This window comes from Macadamia integrifolia, chromosome 10 (assembly GCF_013358625.1).
Source record: "Macadamia integrifolia cultivar HAES 741 chromosome 10, SCU_Mint_v3, whole genome shotgun sequence".
Classification (NCBI taxonomy): domain Eukaryota; kingdom Viridiplantae; phylum Streptophyta; class Magnoliopsida; order Proteales; family Proteaceae; genus Macadamia; species Macadamia integrifolia.
Window position 1 is genome coordinate 21,345,307 of NC_056566.1, and position 7,331 is coordinate 21,352,637.

Consider the following 7,331-nt stretch of genomic DNA (forward strand, 5'->3'; position numbering starts at 1 on the left):
ATCTCTCTCTCTCTCTCTTTCTCTCTCTCTCTCTATATCATTCCTTTCTTTCATTTCTTCTTACGGACTAACAAATTCTGATTAAGGGAAATGATCTTTATCTTTAATGGGTATAAGTAAAATTCTAACACTTTAGTATAGAGGACGGTTGAGGGCCCCAGCAGGGAAACCCAATCTTTTAGTACCTTCTCTCTTTCTATTATTTATTATTTATTTATATACATATATATATATATATATATATATTTATTTATTTATTTATTTGACTATTTAATTGAGTGCCAACATCAAAGTAAGGAATTAAGACAGAATCTGATTCGACATGAAACTGTGGAAAAGGTCACTTAGTTTAATATCAATAATTCATCTTTCTAACAATGGTAATTCACACCTGACCTGACACCTCATGTGGTATATCATAGAATTCTGTCATAAGTTTTTCTCAGACAAAAGTTCATCAAAACAAGAAAAAACTTACCCATGAGTCCATGGCCCAGAGAGTAAATTCTCTCCCACAAGGTTTTTTTTCTTCGTCCTACTTTGAATACGTGCCCATGCGGATGATATTATCTAAAAAAAAAAAAACCATTGATGTGGCATGCGGTGTACGAAGTTCCCAACATGTGTAAGAATCAAGGGGTAAGAACTACGTAATTTTACCCTGAGAACATTAAGGAAATGCATCAAGTTCACGTACGAGAATATTGTCATACACCCGTAGTCCATGGATATAGAATCTATTAAAAGAAGAGAGAGAAAATGGATTCCATATCCATCTACCAAGGACGTACGAGAACATTCTCATAAGTGAACCTGATCCGCTCTTGAATGTCGAGAGGTTTTTTTGACCGCTTGACCATCATTCGTACCTTTACTGCTGGACCAAGTGCACCCCTTACTACTAATTTACCATATTTTGATAATGCACCTATACCGTTGAACTATGCAGGGCTTTAGGAATTGAGATCAAATCAATTGGTATCAATATTAGTCCAGAGTTTGAACTGCCTCGTGTCAAACATTTTTACCCTCATAGATACTCCCAATGTACCATATTTTGACAATTTTATCCTTTACTTGTACTATATCACAGATCTGATATCAGCCAGTATCTATATCAAACGACATGATACAATACTTAAAGCCCTGGGCAAGACCTAATTCAATCAAATATATTCCAATTAATTGGAATGTATCCTTGTATAGACCTGAGATCTATTTATCCATAAAATTTGAACCTCATCCAAACTGCCACATAGGACAAACTTATAATATATTGAACTGCTCTTTACATTAATTGGGTAAACAATAGAATCAAATAGTCAACAAAATAACACAACTTTTATTTATATTTATCAAATGAGATCAGTCTTTGTCGATTGCTCTTTAGCAGCCTTCATAGTGATTATTATTTATTTATTAGTACTAGGATACTAGGATAGAAATCGCAGCTTTTTCAAGTTAATAAAATGACCTTGTTTCTCGATTCATGGAGAAAGAATTATTAAACTAAGGGTATTAATCGGTTTTGTTTTGATTTTGTTTAGAATATGAAAAATTAAAGCACCCATGGTGAAGAGAGAATCTCTTCAATGATGTGATTTAACACTCTCCTTTAATTGAACTGGGGAATAGATATTATCGATCTCATATAATAAGGGGAGTAATTAATGATGTACCTAGAGCTTAATCATAACATCCCGACACCAGTGGTGAAGATATTCTCTTTTCATAGGTGTAATGTATTTTGCCACAAGCCATTAGTTGGTAGCATGGTTTTTCTATCCAAATAAAAAGAAAGTTGGTAGCAAGGTTTCAATATATGTGAAAATCGTCTGCAGTAGTTGCACCGTGTAGTGAGCATTGAATGGTTGGGAGTCCTTCGGGATGCATATCCAAATGCTCTCAGCCGTTTGATGTTTACCATATCTTACCACTCGTTGCAAAGGTTGTGGACTCTTTTAATATCTGGAAACAAAAGCAAATTCAATTAAAGTAAAAAGTTGTTATGATTATTTGAAGAAGTAAAAATAAAAAAATGTGGCATTAATGAGATAAATAAACTTCCAACCTCAGTTTAAATTCATTCTAAATTAATAGTTATAATGATCTACTCTAATGATCTCTTTTTCCTGTAGGCCTCGTGATTAGGTAGTATTTTTGGTGAAAGTCCCATTATGGTTTTCGTGTGATAGGTTAAGGAGGAGTTAACAAGTTGTGGGTAACCCATATTTTCTGGAGTAAAAGCCACCTAGTTGCATGGTCTCTGTACTATGCAAAGGCCAATGGAAGCGTGTATTGAGGCATCCAATTTAGGGGGGGTATGGTCATTTCTGCCCTTGTGTTTGGGCACAGGAACACACAATCGAGTATCATTCTTTTCTCCGTAAGTTTATGTCTAAATATTCACACATTATCCTTGATGTGATTTTTCTATATAGCTTCTCAGTGTATTCAATGAAATTACCGTTTATTGTTATCCGCAAGGACCACAATTGGTTCCGACTATTTTCATATAATAAAGTAGAAAAATAAATTTTTCTTATACAATAAGATTGATTTTACACTATTTTCTTTCATACCAAAAAAAAAAAAAAAAAAAAAAAAATGGAAGTAAATTTTCTTGTAAAATGTCACTTTTATTTTTTTTAAAAAAATTACAAAATAAACAAATAGCACCAAAGGAAAATTATGATCTGAACGGAATAATATTTATAGTTCATTTTCTTTCCCAGAAAATGTCTTTGCCTTGACAAATGTGAAATGGCCTCTACTCCATGGATGTCTTATCTAAAGTTCTAAATTCATAAAGATCATGAGAATGAATATATAAAAACAAAAAGAGAGAGAGCAAATAAGAAAAGAAGAAGAATGTAGAATTTAAAAAAAGGAACGAGAATTCCTAAGGCGAATCCATTCACCATGACTCATCGTGACCTCAAATAAAAAAAAGGATAGAGGGAGTCAAATCAGGCCCGTTCGTTCAACCAATGGTGAAAGAAAACTATATCCCAAGAAAAAGCTCCGCGTATAAAGAACGGAAACGAAGCCAACCACGTTGAGACCTTGTTTGCCACTCAACACAGTTTCAGTTATGCGATTGACTCAGAGAGAAGTCAATTACTATAAGATTAAAAAAAAGGCATCGTCCAAACACCGTTCATAAATGCTTTAGTTATCAACGAATATATGAAGATTATGATTCTCTTTTCTTTTTTTTTTTTTGTCATGGGGACTTAGGTTTTTCTTTGTTCTTTCTATTTTCTTTCCCATTTAATTTAAGTCACCAATGTCGACTTTGACCTGTTCCAAAAATTATGGTTCCTGGCTTACCCTCGCGTTTGGGAATATGAAGGGCCCACACTTATGTTTAATTACGTAGTCATCACGACTTTCATATTATCGGAAGGGAAAGTATTTATTGCGGAAGAGTGTGGTTTTTGCTTGTACACGAATGCCATTGAGAATAAATAAGAAAATATCCACAAATATATCATTTTTCATTTTGTCCCCACAAAAACCTTTTTCCCTTACTAAATTAGTAAGCCATGGTCTTAGGTAAGGGTGTTAATCGATTTAGCTTCGATATATACGGTGCTTCACATTTATTTGGCTAAAATCAAAACCGCATCATTTACTAAATAGTTGCACTTTCTGAAACCACAACCGTTTAGTAAATGGTTTCAGTTCCAAAGTTTTTAAATGGTGTCGGTTTTACAGTTTTAAACAGTTTTAATTACTGTCTATACGGTTTCTAAACGGTTAACAGTCGGTTTGCTAGTTTATTCGTATGCTTACTAAAATTTGCTTTTGTTAATATACGCTTAAATATTGTATTAAATTAAATGAGGCATTGAACAAACAAGGATTTAACTATATAACTACATAATAGGAGTAAATTATTGAATAGACTCTTTAACAGCTTCTATGGTCCTTAATTTTTCCCTAAATTAAACCATTATGTTTTGTTAAAACAACAAAATATTTAATCATTATATGGGTTAATTGAATCGGTTTGATGGTTTAATTGGTTCGATTTTCACGGTGTCAATTCGGTTTGAAACCAACAGGATAAATGGTTAAAATCGACCCAACCCATTTAAATAATAGGTCTTAAACTTAAAATCAGAACTGAACCATTTACTAAACGGTTTTGCGATTTCAATGTAAACCGCTTGGTTCGATTTTGGTAAATGGTTTTGGTTTTAAATTCACATCCTTATTCTTAGGTATTGGTGCCGGTACTCATATTGGCCTTGGCCACTATAAATATAGATCGATTGTTTCAGGATGGATCAGTCTGTTTTACCCTTCAAAATTCTGATGGATTTTTTGATCATTTTACTCTCCCTTATTGTACCAATACCACCACCGCGGTACTATCATTATCAAGTACCAATGATACCGATACCAAGTACTTGATACCCATATCTTGAATTGTGGTTTGGATCATCTCTCCATGCTTGAATGCTTTGCGTAGGATTTCATTATGATAGCTGTTCTTTTGTTTCTATAAATGTCCCTCTAGACAGTCTCATTGGTAGCATGGAGAGGAATTCTTTGGAAAGGAAAAAAAAGTGTCATCATGAAATCATACATAAAGCATTCACATACGCATAGGTACTAAGATTTTGAAGTAAGAATGAAGATGATGATGGCAATTGAGCAGTTGGGCCCTCCAAACAAATCCCTTGTGGGAGAAGCTTTGGCGTTGAGGATACGTTTGCTTACAAGTTATTGCTGTTCTAGGGGGTGCCACAATATATGGTGCAAGCATAACCTAATTATTTTCTCAATCTGTTCTTTTCATTACTTGGGGAGAAAACTTGTCTGGGTTATCAAATTCTATAGGAAAAGAAACCTTTAATTAGATATAAAATTTGAAGAAGAAGATTTCTCCATAAAAATAATGGCTAAAGGCTAGGCAAGCTAGCATTGAGCCCAGCATTGCGTCTATTTCTCTATTCCCTTCTTTTTCATCTCAACACCTTTCATTGGTTGAACCACTAGCTTCAGAAAAACTAACAGCATACCCAACCTCCACCCAAAAATAATTTTTTGAATTTAAGAATTCATCCAATCTAATGCAAGGTTTGGAGAGCATTTTCATTAGAAAAAAAAAAAAAAGGTGTATTTCTACTGCTAAGTATAATATTGCAACACAATCACACACGACATGCATATCCAAGTCATTGAATGATTTAGTGAGTATAATTGTATGGCTAGGAAAAGGGGTCTTGGTTTCCCCTTAGGCATGTAACGTGCAGCTGTTGGGCTTATAAATACGAAGATGAAGGACCTCTCTATCCTAAAACTTGAGATTTTAACTTGGATGTGATTAAATTGTGTTTGAGTGGATTATCTATGCACCAACTATATGAAGATCCATGGCCCATAGCTAGGAACGAGGGGTTTCATTTTTTTTTTTTTTTTTAGCGGTAGAGTCGAAATGTAATTACTAGATGATGATATATATCACCCAAATATAATTAAATGAACCGATGTTATAATCCCTCAGTCATATGGAGTTATATATGCGGGATTGATTCTACATTTGACTTGACATTTTTTTTTTTTTTTTGATAAAAATACCACACTAGAGCTAGATAGGGAACCCGCAAAGAACCTACAAAAGTGTTAATGTTCCACGCTTTTTACTAACTACTAGAGGGTCAAACCTACGACCTTATAACCCAACTATCTAGCACAGATTGCCTCCATAAAAGACTTGATGATGGAGTTCGCATGACCTAACCTAGAATCCTCCCTCACCTAACAAACCAGCTTTTGGTAGGGGTGTCAATCGGTCGGTCCGGCTCGGTTTTGGTCCGGGTTGAGTCGGTTTTGGTGTGGGAAAATTGAAACAAAAACCGAACCAATAAGGAAATTTCGGTTTTGGTTTGGTTTCGGTTTTGGTGTGGTTTGGTTTCGGTTTGTCTTCGGTTTGTCTTCGGTTTCTTAAATCGATTTGTAACCGGGTTGGTTTTGGTTTTTGGTCTAGTTTGGATTCGACTTTCCATACAAATGTATACAAAACTATACAAATTTTGATTTTTTTAATGAATTTTGGAGTGTTTCGGTTTCTTACCGGTTTGGTTTCGATTTCGGTCCTAGTTTTGAGCTGGTTTGGTTTGGTTTCGGGTTCATCCGGTTTCTGGTGTGGTTCGGTTTGGTTTTGGGGTTGCAATACTCGAAACCGAACCGAATCAATAAGGCTTCGGTTCGATTCGATCCGTGTTGTTATCGGTTCGATCTGATCGGTTTTATCGATTCGGTTTAGGAATTGACACCCCTAGCTTTTGGGAACAGGTTCTTTTAAGGTGGATGATGTTGGTATCATTGTCCTAAAGGAATAGTCCAATCAGGCATGTTTTGCATGTTGGCTGAATTAATCATGGTAAAACAACAATATATAAACAGAAGAGTAAAACAATGTGAAGTCCTCAATGAAACACTGATCAACCCCACTCCCTTGTGTGGCCAAAATAGAAAGAGAGGTCAGCATTAAAGAGGCTGCTAGCTCCAGCTACTAACAAAAAAGTATCAATGACTTTATGAGTACAAACTACAAAGCAAAAAAGGGGCAATTTCCATAACTTTCAAAGAAGTGATAGGTGGGGAAAGGAACCATCATAATGTTTAGAATTTTATTTATTTCTCTTCACGTGAACCAGTCTCTAGCTTCACGTTTGGCACCTGTAGTGGCTAGGTTCTTCCACGCTTTCAAAGTGTTAAAAGTAGTTTTAGTTAAAAATTCTTACCCAAAAAAAATTAAAAATTAAAAAGTATTTTTTTTTTAACTTTTCAAAATGTTATTACAGTTGGTTGTTCTTTGTTGTTTTTTCATGTGATAATTGCTTTTATTCTTCCTTAATTGTCTGTCATTGAAAAGAGGAAAGATGTCAATGAATTAACTCTACAAATCTCAACAGTTTGAGTGGAAGCAAGGATTAAAGTATCGGTATCAGTCGTCGTATCGATCGGCCAAAATTAAGATACATATCGGAGAGTATCGTATCGTATCAGAGATACACTAAGATACGCTAAAGATACACACATAAATGGATAGGAAACATTTTTTTAAACACTTTTGCATAAAGAATTTGTTAAAAAAAACTATTGATAACATGTATTATGCATAAACACTAAATTGAGGGTATCGTACTAAGAATTCAAGGTTTGTAGTTGTCCCATAAATGTAAAATCCTTATTCCCAACTTTGATTTCCACTTTAGTTAGAGAGAAATATGGCTGACAGCAACTTTGGAACAAAAACCCTTCAAAAAATCGTATTTTTCTGAAAAATTACCCATCTTGGCCATTATATGACC